The sequence below is a fragment of the Tamandua tetradactyla genome, chromosome X (genome assembly GCF_023851605.1).
Source record: "Tamandua tetradactyla isolate mTamTet1 chromosome X, mTamTet1.pri, whole genome shotgun sequence".
NCBI classification, from domain to species: Eukaryota; Metazoa; Chordata; class Mammalia; order Pilosa; family Myrmecophagidae; genus Tamandua; species Tamandua tetradactyla.
In genome coordinates, this window is record NC_135353.1 from 94,351,203 (window position 1) to 94,372,214 (window position 21,012).

Here is a 21,012-nt window from a genome sequence, read left to right on the forward strand (position 1 = left end):
TATTCTAGATTTTTAACTCCCACAGTTTGCTCATTATAATTACTCCATATTTGAAAGTCCATATAATATTTGTCCTTTTGTGTCTGGCTTATTTCACTCAACGTAATGTCCTCAAAGTTTATCCATGTTGCTTTATGCATTGGAACTTCATCCCTCCTTATAGCTGCAAAATATTCTATTGTATTTATATATCAGTTTGTTTATCCACTTATCAGTTGATGGACACTTGGACTGTTTCCATCTTTTGAAAATTGTGAATCATGCCACTATGAACATTGGTGTGCAAATATCTGCTTGCCTTCTGGCTTTCAGTTCTTCTGAGTATATATGTACTGAGGAGAATTTTGGATCACATGGCAGTTCTATACTTAGCTTCCTGAGGAACTGCCAAACTGCCTTCCAAAGCAGCTGCACCATTCTACATTCCATCTATCAGTGAATAAGTGTTCCTATTCCTCTACATCCTCTTCAGAACTTGTAGGTTTCTGTTGTTTTTTATAATAGCCATTCTGATAGGTGTGAAATGATATCTTATTGTGGTTTTGATTTGCATTTCCCTAATAGTTGGTGACATTGAGTATCTTATCATGTGCTTCTTAGCCATGTGTATTTTCTCTCTGGTAAAATATTCAAGTCTGTTGCCCATTTCTAAAATTTGTTGAGTTATTGCATTTCTTTATATATTCTGGATATTAAAACCTTATCAGATACATGGTTTCCCAATCTTCTCCCATTGAGTAGGTTGTTTTCACTTTCTTGACAAAGTCTTTGAAGTACAAAATTTTTAATTTTGCAAGGCCCCATTTATTTATGTTTTCTTTCATTGCTTGTGCTTTGAGTGTAAAGCCTAAGAAACCATTGCCTACCACAAGATCTTGAAGATGCTTCCTACATATTTTTTTCTAGGAGTTTTATGTTCTGGTTCATATATTTAGGTCTTGGATCCATTTTGAGTTAATTTTTGTGTAAAATATGAGAAAGGGGTCCTCTTTCATTCTTGTGCCTAGGGAGATCCACTTCTCTCAGAACCTTTGTTGATGAAATTATTTTGTCCCAGTTGAGTGGACTTGGTAGTCTTGTCAAATATTAATTGGGTATAGATGTGACAGTCTACTTCTGGACTCTCAGTTTGATTCAATTGTTCAGTATATGTCTTTATGTCAGTATCATGCTGTTTTGACCACTGTAGTTGGTAATATGCTTTAAAGTAAGAATGTTTGAGTCCTACAACTTTGTTCTTCTTTTGCAAAATGTTTTTTGTATATTTGGGGTCCCTTACCCTTCCAGATAAATTTGATAATTGGCTTTTCCATTTCTGCAAGGTATGCTGTTGGAATTTTGATTGGGATTACATTGAATCTGTAAATCAATTGGGTAGAATTGACATCTTGACTATATTTATCTTCTAATCCATGAACATATTACATCCTTCTATTCATTTAGGTCTTGTTTGATTTCTTTTGGCAATGCCTTGTGGTTTTCTGGATATATGTCTTTTACATCCTTGGTTCAATTTAATCCTAGATATTTGAGGCTTTTAGTTGCTATTGCAAATGGAGTTTTTTCTTGGTTTCCTCCTCAGATAGCTCATTCCTAATGTACAGAAGCACGGCCTTTTGCTTGTTGATCTTATATGCTGCCACTTTGGTGAATTCCTTTATTAGCTCTAGTAGCTTTGTTGTAGATTTTTCAGAACTTTCTATGTATAGGATCATGTCATCATTAAAAAGGGAAAGTTTTCTTTCTTTCCAATTTGGATGTCTTTTATTTCTTTCTCTTGTCTACTTTCTCTGGCTAGAACTTCCAGTATAATGTTGAATAATAGTGATCATGCACATTTTTGTCTTGTGCTGGGTCTTAGAGGAAAAGTTTTCAATTTTTCACCATTGAATATAATGTAAGCAGTGGGTTTTACATATATGCTATATATCGTATTGAGGAAATTTCCTTCTTATTTTAAGTTTTCTAAGTTTTTATCAGAAAAGCATGTGGATTTTGTCAAATGCCTTTGGTCAAATGCCTTCACTTGTTCTTGTGGTTTCTTTCCTTCATTAATATGGTATATTACATTAATTGATTTTCTTATTTGAACCACCCTGCATAACAGTGATAAGTCGCATAGGACCATTGTATTTGTTTCCTAGGCTGTTTAAGCAAATACTATGAAATTAGTCAGGTAAACAATGGAAATTTATTCACTCATTGTTTTGAGGCTGCTAATATACTCAAGTCATCATCAAAATGACTTTATCCCCACAGACTGTCATTCTGGACCTGGCTACTGGTGATCCTTGGCTCCTCTGTGTCATTTGGCAAGGCACATGGCAGTGTCTCCTGGTCTTTCCCTTCTCTCCCAGGTTCATTGATTTTAGCTTCTGCCTGTTCCCTCTGTGACTTTCTGGTCTGAATTTCATTCTGCTCACGAGGATGCTAGTAATAGGATTAAGACCCATACTGGTTGTGGTGGGTTACACCTTAATTGAAGTAGCCTTATCAAAAGTCCTATTTACAATGGCTTCACACCCACAGGAATGGACTAAATTTAGTAACATATTTTTCTGGAGTACATACAGATTCAAACCTCAATCATGGATTATAATTCTTTTAATGTGCCTTTTTTTAATATGATGGAATTCTATTTATTTGAGTTTAATATTTTTAAAAGGCTTCCTAACTTATTTTATATTTTAGTATGGGTATATGATTAAATATCATTTAAATTGAAAACCCAAGAAGTGTTTAGATTGTTTTGGAAAACCCAAGAAATATTTTTCTTAGATACTTTGGGCAATATGTAGAGCAATATATATCTCAAAGAAAATTTCAGAGGACACAGCATATAATATGTAACATTCTTATTATAATTTCATGTTTTCTTCCATTCTCCTTTATTGAAACTTGATTGAAATGCACTGAATATAGCATTTGAAAATTTGTGTGTGTGTGACCTGAGGAAACTAATTTGCTTCTCTTTTTTAAAAACTTTTTTATTATATAGTATAACATGTATACAAAGCAAAGGAATAAAAAAGCAATAGTTTTCAAAGCACTCTTTAAAAAAATGGTTACAGGGTGGGCCACGGTGGCTCAGCAGGCAAGAATGCTCACCTGCCATGCCAGAGGACCCGGGTTCAATTCCTACCCATGTAAAAAAATAAAAAAATAAAAATAATTAAAAAATGGTTACAGGATAGATCCCAAAGTTTGTCATGGGCTACCATACAATCGTCTCATATTTTTCATTCTAGCTGCTCCAGAATATACAAGGCTAGAGGGCTTAAATACTTTTTTATCATCACAATCAACTTTTTTTCCTTCTTTTTGTTAACAATAACATATATACAAAAAAGCTATAAATTTCCAAGCACAGCACCACAATTAGTCGTAGAACATATTTCAGACTTTGACATGGGTTACAGTTTCACAATTTTAGGTTTTTTCTTCTAGCTGCTGTAAAATACTGGAGACTAAAAGAGATATCAGTTTAATGATTCAGCATTCATATTTATCTGTTAAGTTGTATCTTCCATGTATAATTCCATCATCATCTTTGATCTTTCCAAACCTCTCACTGGGGTTCTTAGAATGACAATTCTAAACTTTTGATTTTGGAAGGGTCTGTCACTAAAATGGGGTAGGGAGATAGAACTATCTGATGTTCTGGAGAGGCTGGGCTAGGTTTTGGGACTTATCTGAACCAAGGGTCTTTTATTGATCTCTCTCTCTCTCTCTCTCTCTCTATTTATGTATTAAGCATAACAACATACAAACACCAATATTCTTACCATATGATCATTCCATTCTTGATATAATCAGAAACTCACAATATCATCACATAGTGTATATTCATCATGATCATTTCTTAGAACATTTGCATCAATTCAGAAAAAGAAATAAAAAGGAAACAGAAGAAAATTCATACATATCATACCCCTTACCCCTCCCTTTCATTGATCCCTAGTATTTCAATCTACTAAATTTATTTTAACATTTGCTCCCCCATTATTTCTTTATTCTTTAAAAAAATTTTTTTTAATTTTTAAATTAAAAAAATATATATAACAAACAAATGCAAGCATTCTTAACTTTTGATTATTCTGTTCTGCATATATAATCAGTAATTCACAATATCATCACAGTTGCATATTCATCATCATGGTCATTTCTTAGAACATTTGAATCAATTCAGAAAACGAAATAAAAAGGAAACAGAAAAAAATTCATACATACCATACCCCTTACCCCTCCCTTTCATTGATCACTAGCATTTCAATCTACTAAATTTATTTTAACATTTGTTTCCCTTATTATTTATTTATTTTTAATCCATATGTTTTACTCATCTGTCTATAAGGTAGATAAAAGAAGCATCCGACACAAGGCTTTCACAATCACACAGTCACACTGTAAAAGCTGTATCATTATACAATCATTTTCAAGAAACATGGCTACTGGAACACAGGTCTACATTTTCAGGCAGTTCCCTCCAGCCTCTCCATTACATCTTACTAGCAATGTGTAAGAATAACCTCCAGGATAACCTCTTGTCTCTGTTTGGAATCTCTCAGCCATTGATATTTTATTTTGTCTTATTTCGCTCTTCCCCCTTTTGATCGAGAAGGTTTTCTCAATCCCTTGATGCTGAATCCCAGCTCATTCTAGGATTTCTGTCCCACATTGCCAGGAAGGTCCACACCCCTGGGAGTCATGTCCCATGTAGAGAGGGGGAAGGCAATGAGTTTGCTTGTTGTCTTGGCTGAAGAGAGAGGCCACATCTGAGCAACAAAAGAGGTTCACTTGGGGGTGACTCTTAGGCCTAATTTTAAGTAGGCTTAGCCTATCCTTTGCGGGGTTAAATTTCATATATATAAACCCTAAGATTGTGGGCTCAGCCTATTGCTTTGGTTATCCCCACTGCTTGTGAGAACATCAGGAATTCTCCTACTTGGGGAAGTTGAATTTTTCCTGTACCAGGGATCTTTTAATGTGCTTTTGCATTCAATTTTCTAGTATTTTGTTGAGGAATTTTGCATGTGTATTCATAAGGAAAATTCAAGTGTAAGTTTCTTTTCTTGTGGCATACTTTTGGTAATAGGTTGATATTGGCCCGATAGAATGGTAGATAGTGTTCCCTCTTCAATTGTTTGGAAGATTCTGAGTGAATTGGTATTCACTCTTCTTTCCACATTTGATAAAATTCACCAGTGAAGTCATGTGTTCCTGGGATACTTTGGGTATATATTTTTTACTAATTAAATCTCTTTACTATTTATCAGACAGTTGAGATCTTCTATTTCTTCTTGAATCAGTGTAGGTAGTTAATGTGTTCATAGGAATTTATCCATTCCATTTTGGTTATAATTTGTTGGTGAACTGTTTTTCATAGTATCACCTTTTAGTCTTTTCTTATCCTGTGGTGTCAATAGTAATTTCCCCTTTTCATTTCTGAATTTAATTATCTGTGTCTTGTTTCTTTCCTGTCGCTCCTTTTTGTTATTCTAGCTAAATGTTTGTTGATTTTATTGATCTTTTGGCAGAACCAACTCTTGTTATTTTTAATTGTCTCAACTGCTTTTTTGTTCTCTATTTCATTTATTTCTGCTCTACCCTTTGTTATTATTTCCTTCTGTGAGCTTTCACATTAGTTTGCTTCTTGTTTTCTAGATACTACATTTGTGAGGTAGGTCTCTGATTTGAGACACATGTTCTTTTTCAGTGTAAGCATTTAGTTATAAATTTCCCTCTCATTACTGCTTCTGCTGTAAAAGCTTTTGCTATGTCATATTGCCTTAGATATTTCCTAATTTCCCTTGTGCTTTTAAATTTGACTCATTCATTGTTTAAGAATATGTTGTTTAGTTTCCACGTTAGTGAATTTTCCAGTTCTTTCTTTCTATTTATTAATTTCCTAGCTTTACTGTTTGGTATAATTTTTCCATTCTTTTACCTTCAACCTTTTTCTTTCTTTCAATTTAACGTGACTCTTTTGTAAACAGCCCATAATTGGGTCATGCTGTTTAATCCATTCTTCCAACCTATGCCTTTGATGGGAGAGTTTAATCTATGTACATTTAATGTAAAGACTGATGATACAGGAATTTCTCCTTCCATTTTGCTATTTTGTCTTCATAATTTTTATACCTTTTTCCTCCTCAATTCTTATGTTAATTCCTGCTTTCATAATTATTTGACTTTTATAATGTACCATTTTCTGTCTCATGTCTTTAAATACATTTTTCATACGTTTTCTTTGATGTTACCATGGTGTTAAATTTCACATCATAAATCTATAACAATCCTACTTAATTTGATAACAACTTAACTTCAATAGCATATACATATACACTTTTATATCCGTCTGTCCTACCACCTTTTTGTTGTACTTGTTACAAATTTTGCCTTAGACATTATATTTACAAAACCACAGCTTTATCATTACTTTTTTGTCATTGCATTTTAGAACCTGTAAGTAGTACAACATTGAGTTACCTACCAAAAAATACAATACAATAATACTGGCATTTGTAATTACCGCATATGGTTCTCTCTACCGATGGTCTTTATTTCTTTGTGCCACTTTGATTCACCTCATAGTTGCCTTTATTTTCAGTCTGAAGAGAAACTGTTTTCTGCAGTTTTGAAGAAGATGGCTCTGCCAGTTTTTGATAGTTCAGATTCTGTGGGGGAATAGAACCCTAGAGGAGCTTATATTGCCATCTCTGTTGAATTGCAATTAAGGCTTGTTTCCTCAATTTCATCTTGACTCTGTAGGTAATTTGCGTGTGTCTAGGAATTTTTACATTTCATCTAGGTTTTTAAAATTGTTGGTGTATAGTTGTTTTAGTATTCTCTTACAATTTTTTTTTTTTTTCTCTGAGGTCAGTTGTAATGTCCCAAGTTTTTTGTGAGTTTTGTAATTTCCATTCTCTCCCATTTTTTCTTCATTGGTCTAGCTAGAAGTTTGTCAAGTTTTAGTTTCATTGATTTTTCTTTGGATTTTCTATTCTCTATTTCCTTTATCTCTGTTCTAATCTTTATTATTTCTTTCTTTCTCCTCACTTTAAGTTTAGTGTACTCTCTTTTTGTTCTTTCCTTCCAAAGAGGAAAGTTAGGTCTCTGAATTTAGACCTTTCTTGCTTTTTCTGTATAAGCATTTAGAGCTATAAATTTCTCTGCCAGCACAGCCTTTGCTTCATCCAATAAATTTTGGTATGTTTAGCTTTCTCTTTAATTCATTTCAAGATATTTCCTAATTCCCCTCGAGATTTCTTCTCTGACTAATTGATTGTTTTAGAGTCTTTTGTTTGATTTGCATGTATTTATGAATTTTCCAGTTCTCTTTGTATTGATTTCTAACTTCATTCTGCTGTGCTTGGAGAACACTAATTGTATGATTCCAATATTTTAAAATTTATAGACCCACATCTCGTTGCATAAAGTATTCAGTATATGTCTGTTAGGTCTAGTTCATTTATAGTACCATTCAAATCTTCTGTTTCCTTTTTGATCTTAGGTTTAGATGTTATATCCATTATTTAAAGTGGTGTAATGAAATCCCTTAATGTGAGTGTAGAGCTGTTTATTTCTCTCAATATCTGACAATATGTACTTCATATAGTTTTAGCTGTGCTGTTAAGTACATATATATTTACAGTTTTTATATCTTCTTGTTGAATCGGCCCTTTATCACTATACAGTGTCCCTCTCTGTTCTGTGTACCAGGTTTTTAGTTAACATCTATCTTATCTGACATTTGTATTGTATTGTTTGCATGGAATATTTTTCCCATCCATTCACTTATATCTTTGATAAGGTGAGTCTTTTTTAAACAGCATATAGTTTGGTCATGCTATTTTATCCATTCTTCCAATTTCTACCTTTTGACTGGAGAGTTTAGTCCAGTTTTATTTAAAGTAACAACTGATAATGCAGGACTTTCTTCTGACATTTTAGTATTTGGTTTTTGTAAGTCTCATATAGTTTTTTGCCCTTCCATTGTTCTATTTGTGCCTAGTTTCATATTTATTTGATTTTTTGTATCGAAACATTTTGAGTCACTTCTCATTCACTTCTGTGTATGTTTTTTCAGATAATTTCTTTGTGGTTATAATGGGACTTTAGTTTAACATCTCGAAATCTATAATAATTTTCATTTAATACTAACTTGGATAATATACACAAACTTTGTTCATACCTCTCCATACCCTTAACTTTTTGTTATACTCATTACAATTCATATCTTTATACATTGTGTATCCAAAACCATGCATTTATCATTTGTTTTTATGTGTTTGCATTTTAGACCCTGGAAGAATTAAAAACTGAAGTTATATTCCAAAAATACAATAGTTTTGATTTTTACAATTACCGATATAGTTACTACTAACTTACATCTTTAATTATTTGGCTGCTTTGATGTACTATCTACTGCCCTTTCCTTTCAATCTGAAGCACTCCTTTTGACATGTCTTATATGATATATTTCCAGTGGTGATGAAGTCCATCAACTTTTGTTTATCTGGGAATGTTTAATCTCATTCTCATTTTTGAAAGACAGTCTCTCCAGATTTAAAATCCCTAATTGGAAATTTTCTTTCAGTATCTTTAAGCCCCTTACTTTTCTTGCCTTGATGGTTTCTAATGGAAAATCAATGCTTAATCTTATTGGGACTTCTTTGTACATGGCATTTTACTTTTCTCTTGAAGCTTTCATAGTTCTCTCTTTGTCTTTGTTATTCACCAGTTTTATTATAATGTGTTAGCATGGTATTCTGTTTGGGGTTCGTTGGCATTCTTGAATATGTGTGTGCTGGTTTGAACCTGTTATGTACCCCAGAAAATCCATTTTATTTCAATCCCAATCCAATCTTTAAGGGCCAGACCTATTGTTTAGGGTGGAACCATTTGATTAGATTGTTTCCATGAGAATTGACCCACTCACTTGTGGGCAAGGCATTTTGAGTGGATTACTTCCATGGAGATATGGCATACCCACTTGTGGGTGTGACCTTTTGATTAGACTGAGATGTGACTCTGCCCATTCAAGGTGGTTCTTGATTAGTTTACTGGAGTCCTTTAAAAGGGGCAGTATTTTTGGAGGAAGCTTAGACATTGGGAGAGCCATTAGAAATCAGAACTGACAGAGACACAGACATTTAGAGTTGCTTAGATTGCTGACAGAGAGAGCAGATGCCTTGACACAGACATTTGGAGATGCAGAGCCCAGCAGATGTTGCCACATCCCTTGAGATGCTAAGCAAGCCAGAACCTAGAGTTTTGCCCCAGAGAAGCTAAATGAAGGCCCACAGATGCTTCAGATCAGAAGCTGGAAGCAACAGAACCATGAACAAGGACCTGCAGACACCAGACACATGCCTTCCCCTGTGACAGACGTTAGCTTTTCTTCAGAGTCAAGGCATCTTTCTCTGGATGCCTCACTTTGAACATTTCTATTCCTTAGAACTGTAACCTTGTAACTTAATAAATCCCCTTTATAACAGCCATTCCATTTCTGGCATATTGCATTCCACCAGCTTTTTCAAACTAAAACAACATGTATTCATATCTTTCATTACATTTGGGAAGTGTTTTGCCATTAATTTTTCAAATATTCCTTATGACCATTTCTCTCTTCCTTCTGGAACTCCCATAATGCCTATATTGGTATGCTTGACAGTGTCCTTCTAGCCTCATGCTTCTCATTTTGTTCATTTATGTTTTTTTTCTGATACCCTTTACTCCTTTCTCTGTGTTTTCTTTTAGGTCTTTTAGCATAATGAGGATAATTTTTTAAAAGTCTTTTCCAGGTGCATCCAAAGTCTGTTCTTCTTCATTGATAGATTCTGTTGTTTTAGCTGTACCTCTGGATGGGCCATCATTTCCTCTTTGTTTTATAATCTTTTGTTGCACAATGCACATTTTACATTTTTAATATATTACTCTGAAATTTTGACCTTCAGCTGTGTGTTCCTTGAGTTTTTATCCAGATACTGATATGACAGATATTTCCTTGAGAGCCTGGAGGGCACATTAGCTCTGTGTTGGCTGGTGCTTTCCTTTAGAGTTAATCCTCCTACCAAGAAGATTAGCCTGAGGCAAATGTCTGGTCATATCTGAGGAAAATAGTGCATGCTCTCAAGTCCTAAGGAATTTTCCCATTAACAGGGGTTTGAAATCATCCCCTACTTCTTATGAAATACATTCCATATCACTGCATGCTCTGTTGTATGTCTTGAAGCCAGTAATTTTTTTTTTGCCACAGGCTGCTTTGAATTTATTGTATCTACGTTGCTCTAGTTGTCCACAAGCTGTTTTCGTGTGCAGAGTAAGTTCTGGGACCGCAAGCTAGATAAGAATTCCTGATTCTTACCTTCAGGCTGCTGTCTGATAGGTTGCCAGTGCCATGCAGGCACCCAAATATACACATAGGGGTACTGTACTCCCTCTAAAACAGATCCACTTGCCCACAATGAGGTCATGAATTGGTGTCACAGTGTGCCAAGCAGGGGCTGGTAGCAAGGGTGACTGAAGGCATCATGAAATTTACTTATTCAGTGCTTGCACCTTTACTGCATTCCTTTATCTGTCCCCCTGTCCCCCCTCTCTCACAACTCAAGACAATGCAAATATATTATTCTAGAGTCCTGTAGGTCCATAGTGTGATGTGGTTCTCACTGGGCTAAAATCAAATGTCAGAGTTTGTGTTCCTTTCAGGAACTACCAGGGGAGACTCCTTTTTCTTCAGTTTGCTGACCAAATTCATTTCCTTTTGGTTGTAGGACTGTGGTCCCAATTGCATGCTGTTTCAAGCTTGTAGAGGTGACCCACATTCCTTAGCTTCTGGCCCCCTTCTTCCATCCTCCAAGCCAGCAACGGCAGCCTGAACCAAATTTTGGCTTTGTTGATTCTCTCCATTTATTTTTTACTTTTTTATTGATATGTATTATATATTCACATACCATCTAATCATCCAGAGTATACAATCAATGGTCCACAATATCTTATAGCTGTGCATTTATTATCACAATCAATTTTTTTTCTTTTTTGTGAAAAATAACATATACAAAAAGGCAATAAATTTCAAAGCACACAATAACAGTTGGCTGTAGAACAGATTTCAGAGTTTGGTATGGGTTACTAATTGTGGGTTACAGCTCCACAATTTTAGGTTTTTCCTTCTAGCTGCTCCAAGACAATGGAGACTAAAAGAAATATCAACACAATGATTCAGCAGTCATACTCATTTGTTAAAGCCTATCTTCTCTGTTATAACTCCACCTTTTCCTTTGATCTTTCTCCCAATCCTTAGGGGTATTTGGGCTATGCCCATTCTAAATTTTTCATGTTGGAAGAGGCTGTTGATAAAATGGGATGGGGAATAGAACTAGTTGATATTCTGGAGCTGCTGGCCCTTCTGGGTTTCAGGACTGATCTGGCCTAGGAAACCATCTGGAGGTTGTAGATTTCTGGAGATAATAAAATAGTGCATGGAACATTTGTAGTACCACAGATAAAGCCCTAGGTGTTCTTTAGGGTTGACAGGAATGGTTTTGGTTGGGATTTGGCAGACTATGATAAATTGCAATATGTGGCTAAAGCTTGCACACGAGTAGCCTCCAGAGTAGTCTTCCAACTCTATTGAATTCTCTCAGCCAGTGAAACCTTATTTATTAAATTTATTTTCCCTTTTGGTCAGAAAAGCATTGTTGATCCCATGGCGCCAGACCCAGGTTCATCCCTGGGAGTCATGTCCCATGTTTCTAGGGAGACTTTCACCCCTGGATGTCATGTCCCACATAGTGGGGAGGGCAATGATTTCACTTGCAGAGTTGGGCTTTGAGAGAGAGAGGCCACATCTGAGCAACAAAAGAAGTCCTCTGGATGGAACTCTTAGGCATAATTTTAGGTAGGCTAAGTTTCTTTACTACATAAATAAGCTTCACAGAAGAAAGCCACAAGATTAGGGTCTTGGCCTATTGACTTGGTAGTCCCTAATATTTGAGACGGTATCAGGGGTTTCCCTGATGGTAAAGGGACTTTGCCAATACTTTTTAATTATCTGTTCAACATTCTCTGGGATGTATCTGGGTATTACATTAAGCTATACAGAATTACAAGCCCTCATTCCCATTCTGGGCTCCCTGCATTTGGGTTGTTTAAATGATCTGTCCAAACAGGTTAAGTTAGATTAAGTGCTACAGAAAAAGGTTCTGGACAAAATAAACCTCTCTTCCTTTGGTCTCATAGAGTAGGTGAAGTTCTAAATCACAGACAATGTCTTTCTTACCCCTGTATTCTGATTTACCATAGTTATAACCTGATTGGCTTTGTTCTTACCTCTAATTGAAGCCTTATCTCCTTTCCAGTTTCTTTAACAGCTGTTGTATGTGGCAATGCTGACCTTCAGAACCGCAAAACTCCTACTCTGAGTCTTAGGTGTCATTCAGGTACCTAAAGTTCCAGCAAAATACCAGTTTATACATATATAACACAGCTGCTCAAAATCTAAAAATAACAATTACAACTCTGGACTAAATATATGACTGTTATAAGAGTTTACAATTTAGGCCCCTATTTTCTTATATGTATTTTATATATGAGATCATACAATATTTGCTCTTTTGTTTCTGGCTTATTTTGCTTCATATAATGTCCCCCAAGTTCATTCACCTCATTGTATACCTCACAACGTCATTCCTTTCTGTAACAGCACAATTGTCAATCATATGTATACACCTGTCTTGTAATATTTTGATGCACACTGTACATTTCAGTATTTTAAGATGTTAACTGGGATTTATTGCCTGAGCCATCTGTATCTTGAATTTGTTTCTAGCTAGTGATATAACTGATATTTTCTTAATTTTCAGGAGCTAACGAACCATACAAACCAATACAAATATCACCTTTTACAGTTTTACAAATTGGCTTTGCTTTGGCTTTTGCTCTCCTTCTGAGTTTAGCCCTTCTGACAAAAACATCAGCCTAAGTGGATGCAAAGTCCAGGTCCTCCCTGTATTTTCTGGGCCTGTGTCTTTGCCTAGGCTTGTGCTTGCTAGTGGCCTTAGGTGTTCCCCTGTTTACAGCAATTTGAATGTTTACTCTACTCCCCAGTAAACAGATCTTCTCCCTCTCTGAAATGTTTCACTGCAGGACTTAAAGCTGCTAACCTTTGCCCCAGGCCTCCTTATTTGGTTGTTTCTTACACTGCTTTTGTTGTCTCAAGCTGCTTTTGCCTGGATGGCAAATTCTGGGAGGGCATGGCAAAAGGGAAATGAGTTTCACAACTCAGTCTTTCCCACCAGGAACAAGGCCAGGGACTCTTAAAGGGGACACAAGAAGCTCCAAACTGCTATGTGCGAAGGGATGAGGTAAGGCTAACAAGGGTTTTAGAAGCTTCTCCTCTAGCTCTTCAAAGCCACATTCTCTTGATTCAGCACTTGTGCAGTAAATGCATCCCTTTAGCTGTTTTCGATAGTTTTTGGGAAGTGGACTGTCTTTAAGTCTCCCGGGCAACATTTTCCCGGGGCTGTTTGGAAGAATACCTGCCCTCAAAGCTGGGTCCCCAGTGATCTGAAGTAGCTAATCAAAAGCAGTGATCAGACCACACACTCCTGGACCTTGGGAAACAAGGTCTTTATATCCCACCATAGCACCAGCAAGCTGCAACAGGGGCCAGGGTTGAGTACCTCAGTGCTGCCTGCTGTGAGTTGGGGGGTGGGGAATGTTAGTCACTGTTCAGAGAGTGTAAACACTGGTATTTACCACAAATTTTCAGCCTCTTCTCTTTGCCTTTTCCTGAATGCTGCACAGTATTCTACTAGACCCCATTGATTTGAAATAGTTGATTTGAACAATTCCTGCCTGTTTCATAGTTTTTTCTGTGTGTGTGTGGGGTGCTGATTCCTGAAATTCCCAACTCTGCCTTCTTCCCACAATCCTCCAACTCTCTTTTCCCTAGCTCTGCCAGTTTTTTCTAGTTATTCAAAGATTTTGTGACAAAAACAGAACCCTGAAGCATCTTACACTGTTATTGTGGTTGACTTGAAGTTACAGTTGGCAATAATTTAATCTGTGAGAGCCTGGTTTTACATTGAAACCCCTTTCCCCTTTTAGGTTCTTCAAGTGACACTTCCCCAGGTAGCAGGCCCCATACCTGTGTAGTAACACGCTGTCTTTTCCCACAGCCACCTCCAGCACCTGTAGTGGCCACTGCCAGGACTCTAATCCTAGCCTACCACTTTGATTCCATATAAATTTGATGATCATCTCTTCTATTTATCAAGGAAAGCTGCTGTTTTTAATGAGATTGCATTGAATCTGTAAATAACTTTGGTAGATGTATATCATAATGATATGAAGTCTTTCAATCCAGTAATTTTGGTTATCTTTCCATTTTTGTAGGTCTCCTTTAATTTCTTTTGACATTGTTTTGCTTGTACAAGCCATTTACATCCTCATTTAAATTTATTTCTAGATATGTAATTCTTTGTTTCTATTATAAATGGAATTATTATCTTGATATCCCTTTTGGATTTTTTACTGCTGGGTTATTTTTCCACATTGATCTTATATCCTGCAGATTTGCTGAATTCATTTATTGGCTCTGGTAGATTTCTTTTAGATTCTTTGGCATTTTCTATATATATATGATCATGTCACCTATAGATAGGGATAGTTTTACATATTCCTTTCCAATTTGGATGCCTTTTTTTCTTTTTCTTGCATTATTGCTTTGATTGGTACTTCCAGTACAATGCTGAATAGCAGTGGTAAAAGTGTGTGTCCTGGCTTGTAACTGTTGTGTAGCCCAGAAAGGCCATGTTCTTTAACCACGATTCAGTATTGTTAGGTTGAATCTTTTGATTAAGTTGTTTCCATGGTGATGTGACCCACCCAATTGTGGATGGGACCTTTTAATTAGGGGGTTTCCATGGAGATGTGTCTCCACCATTCAAAGTGTGGTTGTTTACTGGAGTCCTTTAAGAGGGAACCATTTCGGAAAAAGCTTTAGAGCCCACATAGCCAGAGACCTTTAGAGATGCAGAAGGAAAATGACCTCCAGAAAGTCGTTTAAAGAAGCCTGGAGAGAAAGCTAGCAGATATCACCTTGTACCTTCCCAGCTGACAGAGGTGTCCAGAAGCCAAAGACCCTAGCAGACACCAGCCATGTGCCTTCCAGCTGACAGAGGCATTCTGGACAGCATCAGACTTTCTTCAATGTATGTATCCTCTTGTTGGTGCCTTAATTTGGACATTTTCATGGCCTTATATATGTAAACTTGCAACTTAATAAATTCCCTTCTTAAAAGCCATTCTGTTTCTGGTATATTGGATTTCAATAGCTTTAGCAAACTAAAACACTGGGCATCTGTGTTTTGTTCCTGATCTTAGGGTAAAAGATTCCTTGTTTCAGCATTGACTATTATATTAGCTGTAGGTTTTTCACATATGCCCTTTATCATGATGAAAAAGTTCCAATCTATTTCTAAATTTCTGAATGTTTTATCAAGAATGGGATGATGGATTTTGTCAAATGTCTTTTCTGCATCAATTGAAATGATCTTGTGGTGTTTTTTTCCTTCATTCTATTAATATGCCATATTACACTGATTTTCTTATGTAGAGCCACCCTTGCTTTTGTGAAGTAAATATACCTCTGTCACGGTGAATAATCCCTTTAATTTGTTCTTGGATTTTATATGCTAGTATTTTATGACTATTGCATATGTATTCATGAAGGACTTTAGTCTGGTATCTGTTTGACTTTGAAATTGAGATGATGCTGGCATTATAGAGTGAATTAGGAAGAGTTCTCTTCTCTTTGGTATTCTGTAAGAGTCTGAGGATTGTTGTTAATCCTTTGAATATTTCAGAAAATTCATCAGTGAAGCCATCTTGTCCTGGAGTTTCATATGTTGGGTTTTTTAAAAATATATTTTTATTGTCAAATCTCCACACACATACAGTCCATACGTGGTGTACAATCAGTGACTCACAGTAACATCACATAGTTGTGTATTCATCACCATGATCATCTTTAGAACATTTGCATCACTCGAGAAAAAGAAATACAAAGAAATAAGAAAAAACTCTCACATCCTATACCTCTTATCCCTCTGTCTCATTGACCACTAGTATTTTAATCTACTCAATATGTTTTACTCCTATCCCTATAATTTATTGATTTTTTTTTATCCATACTCTTTTGCTCATCTCTCCATATTCTGGATAAAAGGAACATCAGACACAAGTTTTTCACAATCACACACATTGTAAAAACTGTATCTTTATGATTGTCTTCAAGAATCAAGGCTACTGGAACACAGCTCAACAGTTTCAGGTACTGAACTTGAGTTTTGGTAATTTGTATGTTTTTATGAATTTGTCCATTTCACCTGTTTATCTAATATGATGGTGCACAAGTGTTCACAGTATTGTCTATTAATGTTTTTCCTGTATTGTCCGTGTTAATGTCCCCTTTTCATTTCTGATTGTAGTTTTCTACATCATTTTTCTTTGTTTCTTTGCAGCCTAACTAAGAGTTTGATATTTTATCACTCATATTGAAGAACAAAATTGCATTCATTGATTATCTAAATCACTTTTCTATTCTCTATTGTCATTCTCTTCACTCCAGTTTTATTATTTCTATTTGTTGCTTTCTTTATTAATTTGGACTTCTTTTTCACTTCCTACAGGTGTGATGTAAAGTTACTGATTTGAGATGATTTTATTTTTTAGTGAAATATTTTCTAAGCATTTAAAGCATAAAATTCCCAGTTTCTGCCTTTCTTGCATTGCATATCATTTTGTATGGTGAAATTTTGTTTTCATTCATTTTGAAATATTTCTAAATTTCCTTGGTATTTCATCATTGACTTGTTTGTTTAAAAGTATATTATTTTTCACTTATTTGTGAATTTTCCAGTTCTCCTTGTGTTATTGGTGTTTTTTTTTTTTTTTTTTAGGAGGTCTGTGGTCTGAGAAGTGAGCACAGGTCTCCCGCATGGCAGGTGAGAATTCTACCACAGAACTACCCTTGTACCGCCCTGTTATTGATTTTTTAATGCAGTTTTATTTAAATATATTCACATACTATAAAATCATCCAAAGTGTACATTCAGTGGTTCACAGTATCATCATATATTCATGCATTCAACCCCACAATCAATTTTCGAACATTTTCATCAGTCTAAGAAAATAAACATAAGAATTAAAAATAAAAATAATGTGACCTCTCTCCAGCCAACACAACAAGCAAACTCACCACCCTCCCCCGTCTACGTGGCACATGACTCCCAGGGGTGTGGACCTTCCTAGCAATGTGGGACAGAAATCCTGGAATGAGCTGAAACTGAGCATCAAGGGATTGAGAAAACCTTCTCGACCAAAAGGGGGAAGAGAGAAATGAGACAAAATAAAGTCTCAGTGGCTGAGAGATTCCAAACAGATTCGAGAGGTTATCCTGGAGGTTATTCTTATGCATTAAATAGATATCACCTTGTTAGTCAAGATGTAGTGGAGAGGCTGGAAGAAACTGCCTGAAAATGTAGAGCTGTGTTCCAGTAGCCATGTTTCTTGAAGATGATTGTATAATGATATAGCTTTCACAATGTGACTCTGTGATTGTGAAAACCTTGTGTCTGATGCTCCTTTTATCTACCTTGTCAACAGATGAGTAGAACAGATGGAACAAAAATAAATAATAAGGGGAGCAAATGTTAAAATAAACTTAGATTGAAATGCTAGTGATCAGTGAAAGGGAGGGGTAAGGGGTATGGTATGTGTTAATATTTTTCTGTTGTCTTTTTATTTCTTTTTCTGAATTGATTCAAATGTTCTAAGAAATGATCATTATGATGAATATGCAACTACATGATGATATTGTGAATTACTGATTATATATGTAGAACAGAATAATCATAAGTTAAGAATGTTTGCGTTTGTTGTTACATTTTTAAAAAAACTTAAAAAAAAATCCCAGACATTCCATATGCCCTATCCCCACCTACCATTATTTATTTATTCTGTCATTATTTTCTTACTCATCTGTCCATAGACTGAATAAAGGTTGTATTAGTCCAAGGTTTTCACAATTCACACGGTCACATCTTCAAGAATCAAGACTATTTGATTATAGTTCAACATTTTCAGGTATTTCTTTTTTTTTCTTTTTAAGTGTTTTTATCGTATAGTGTAACATTTATACAAAGCAAAGAAATGAAAAAGCAATAGTTTTCAAAGCCCTCTTCAACAGGTAGTTACAGGAGAGATCCTCGAGTTTGTCATGAGTGACCATATGATCCTTTCATATTTTTCCTTCTAGGTGCTCCAGAATATAGGAGGCTAGAGGGCTTAAAAGTTTTTTATCATCACAATCGACCTTTCTTCTTTCTTTCTTTTTTTTTTATGAGAAATAACATATATTCAAAAAAGCTATAAATTTCAAAACACAGGACCATATTTAGTTGTAGAACCTATTTCAGAGTTTGACATGGGTACAATTTCACAATTTTAGGTTTTTAGTTCTAGTTGGTCTCTAAGAGTATGTGTGGTTCTGAAATATAAACACTGTCTTCCTTACCCTTATGTTTTGAATTATTTAAACCCAAACTTGTTTGGCTTCATTCTTATCTCTGAATATCAGGTTATTAATATAAAACAGCCTCTCAAAATCCAGAAATAATCACCACTGTGGACTTAATGTGTCTGCTCTAAGAGCTTACAATCTAGGCCTGTGTTTTCTTATAAGCATTTTCTGAAGGTGACCATACCATTGTTGTTGTTTTGTTCCTGGCTTATTTTGCCTCACCAAATGTCCCACATGTAAATTCAGATCATTGCATGCCTCATGACTTTGTTCCTTTTTGTCACAGCACAACCTTTGTTCATAAGTATACACCATCGTTCACCAGTCTACTTCTCCATCAGTGCATCCTTCAGCCACCTGCATTCATCAGGCATCATGTAGAAGGCCCAAAGTCCACAGTCCATCAACATTCTCAAGTTTAGATAATTTCATTGTTCTCAACAGAAAGAAAACCAATCTAAACCTCCTCTTAACTCTTGTCCCTCCCCCATATTTACCTCTGCTGTTGCTGTGGTAGTGCTGATGGTTTCATTCTGAACATAGCTCATAGCATGCAATAGCAGGTTTCCCCCTGTACCCTGGACTTAAACACTCTTTATCCAAGAATCATATCTTTTAAGTTATTCTTGCAAGAATTCATATTTCTAGTGCTAATCAGTGGGACACGTAGGTCTATGCAACCCCTTTCAATCTTGTTCAGCTTCAATATGATAATATTACTTATAGACCCAGTAGAGAACCACCTTCACTCCTATCTATTCCCTTAAATTGGAATTCAACCTCATTAGCTAATGGTTCACCCATCTCTAGCTACTATGTATCTCTAAGTCCCCTGTATTCTGTATTATAAGCCTCTGATTATACCTTTATGCTGGTCATAAAAGTGGAATCATATAGTATCTATTCTTTTGTGTCTGGCTATCTTTACTCAGCATTATGTCCTCAAGGCTCATCCATCTTGTCATGTGCTTCAGGATGTCATTTTGTCTTATTGCTGCATAATATTCCATTATATGTATATACCACATTTTGTTGATCCACTTGTCTGTTGATGGGCATTAGGTTTGTTTCCATCTTTTGGTGATTGTTAATAATGCTGCTATGAATATTGGTGTGCAAATGTCTTTTTGCTTTCAGCTCTTCTGGGTATATACCAAGTAGAGCTATTGCTGGGTCATAGCTGGGTCATAGGAAAACTTGATATTTAGTTTCCTAAGGAACCGCCAAACAGTCTTCCATAGTGGCTGCACCATTATACATTCCCACCAGCAGTGCATAATTGTCACAGTTTCTCCACATCCTCTTGAACATTTACAGTTTCCTGTTTGTTTAATAGCAGCCATTCTTATAGGTGTGAGGTGGTATCTCACTGTAGTCTTGATCTGCATTTCCCTTATAGCCAGTGAAAATGAGCATCTCTTCATGTGCTTTTGAGCCATTTGTATTTGCTCTTCAGAAAAATACCTATTCATATCTTTAGCCCATTTAATAATTGGGTTGTTTGTTCTTTTGTTGTTGAGTTGTATAATTTCTTTGTATATACAGGAAATCAAACCTTTGTCTGATATGTGATTTCCAAACATTTTCTCCCATTGAGTTTGGCTGCCTTTTCACCTTTTTGACAAAGATTTTTAAAGTGCAGAACATTTGAATTTAAGGAGTTCCCATATATCTATTTTTTCTTTTGCTTGTGCATTTTCTTCTAGAAGGTTTATAGTGCTAGTTCTTATATTTAGGTGTTTAATCCACTTTGACTTAATTTTTGTGTAGAGTGTAAAATAGGGGTCCTCTTTCATTGTCTTGGCTATTGATATCCAGTTCTTCCATGCCCAATTATTGAAAAGATTCTTTTGTCCTAGTTCAGAGGATTTGGGGGTCTTGTCAATAATCAGTTGACCATAGATTTGGTGGTCTATTTCTACACTCGATTCGATTCCATTGGTCAATGCTTCTATCTTTGTGCAAGTTCCATGCTGTTTTGACCACTGTGACTTTATAATAGATTTTAAAGTCAGGGAGTGTTAATCCTCCCACTTCGTTCTTCTTTTTTAGGATGGTTTTACTATTCAGGGTCTTTCGCCTTCCAGATGAATTTGGTAGTTAGCTTTTCCAGATCTTCAAAGTTGGTTGTTAGAATTTTGATTGGTACTCTGTTGAATCTGTAGATCAATTTAGGGAGAATTGACATCTTAACTATATTTAGCCTTCCTATCCATGAGCAGGGAATGTCTTTCCACCTGCTTAGATCTTTGATTTCTTTTAGCAATGTTATGTATTTTCCTGTGTACAAGTCTTTTACATCTCTAGTTAAGTTAATTCCTAAGTACTTGATTCTTTTAGTTGCTATTTTGAATAGAATTTTTTCCTTCACCGACTCCTCAGCTAGATCATTGCTTGTGTATAGAAATGTTACTGATATC

General features: G+C 35.6%; 1 long non-coding RNA gene across 7 annotated transcripts in view; it reads left to right on the top strand.

Moving 5' to 3' along the window:
* Window positions 1-21,012, top strand: part of LOC143671519 (uncharacterized) — a 70,297-nt gene that overhangs the window by 21,782 nt on the left and 27,503 nt on the right. For 6 of the 7 annotated variants that reach the window (XR_013169578.1, XR_013169579.1, XR_013169581.1 and 3 more), the window contains one exon: window positions 16,971-17,015. The exons of the other annotated variant lie outside the window; for it this stretch is intronic. This is a non-coding gene — a long non-coding RNA (uncharacterized LOC143671519). The remainder of the gene's footprint in view (window positions 1-16,970; window positions 17,016-21,012) is intronic. 7 annotated transcript variants of the gene reach the window in all.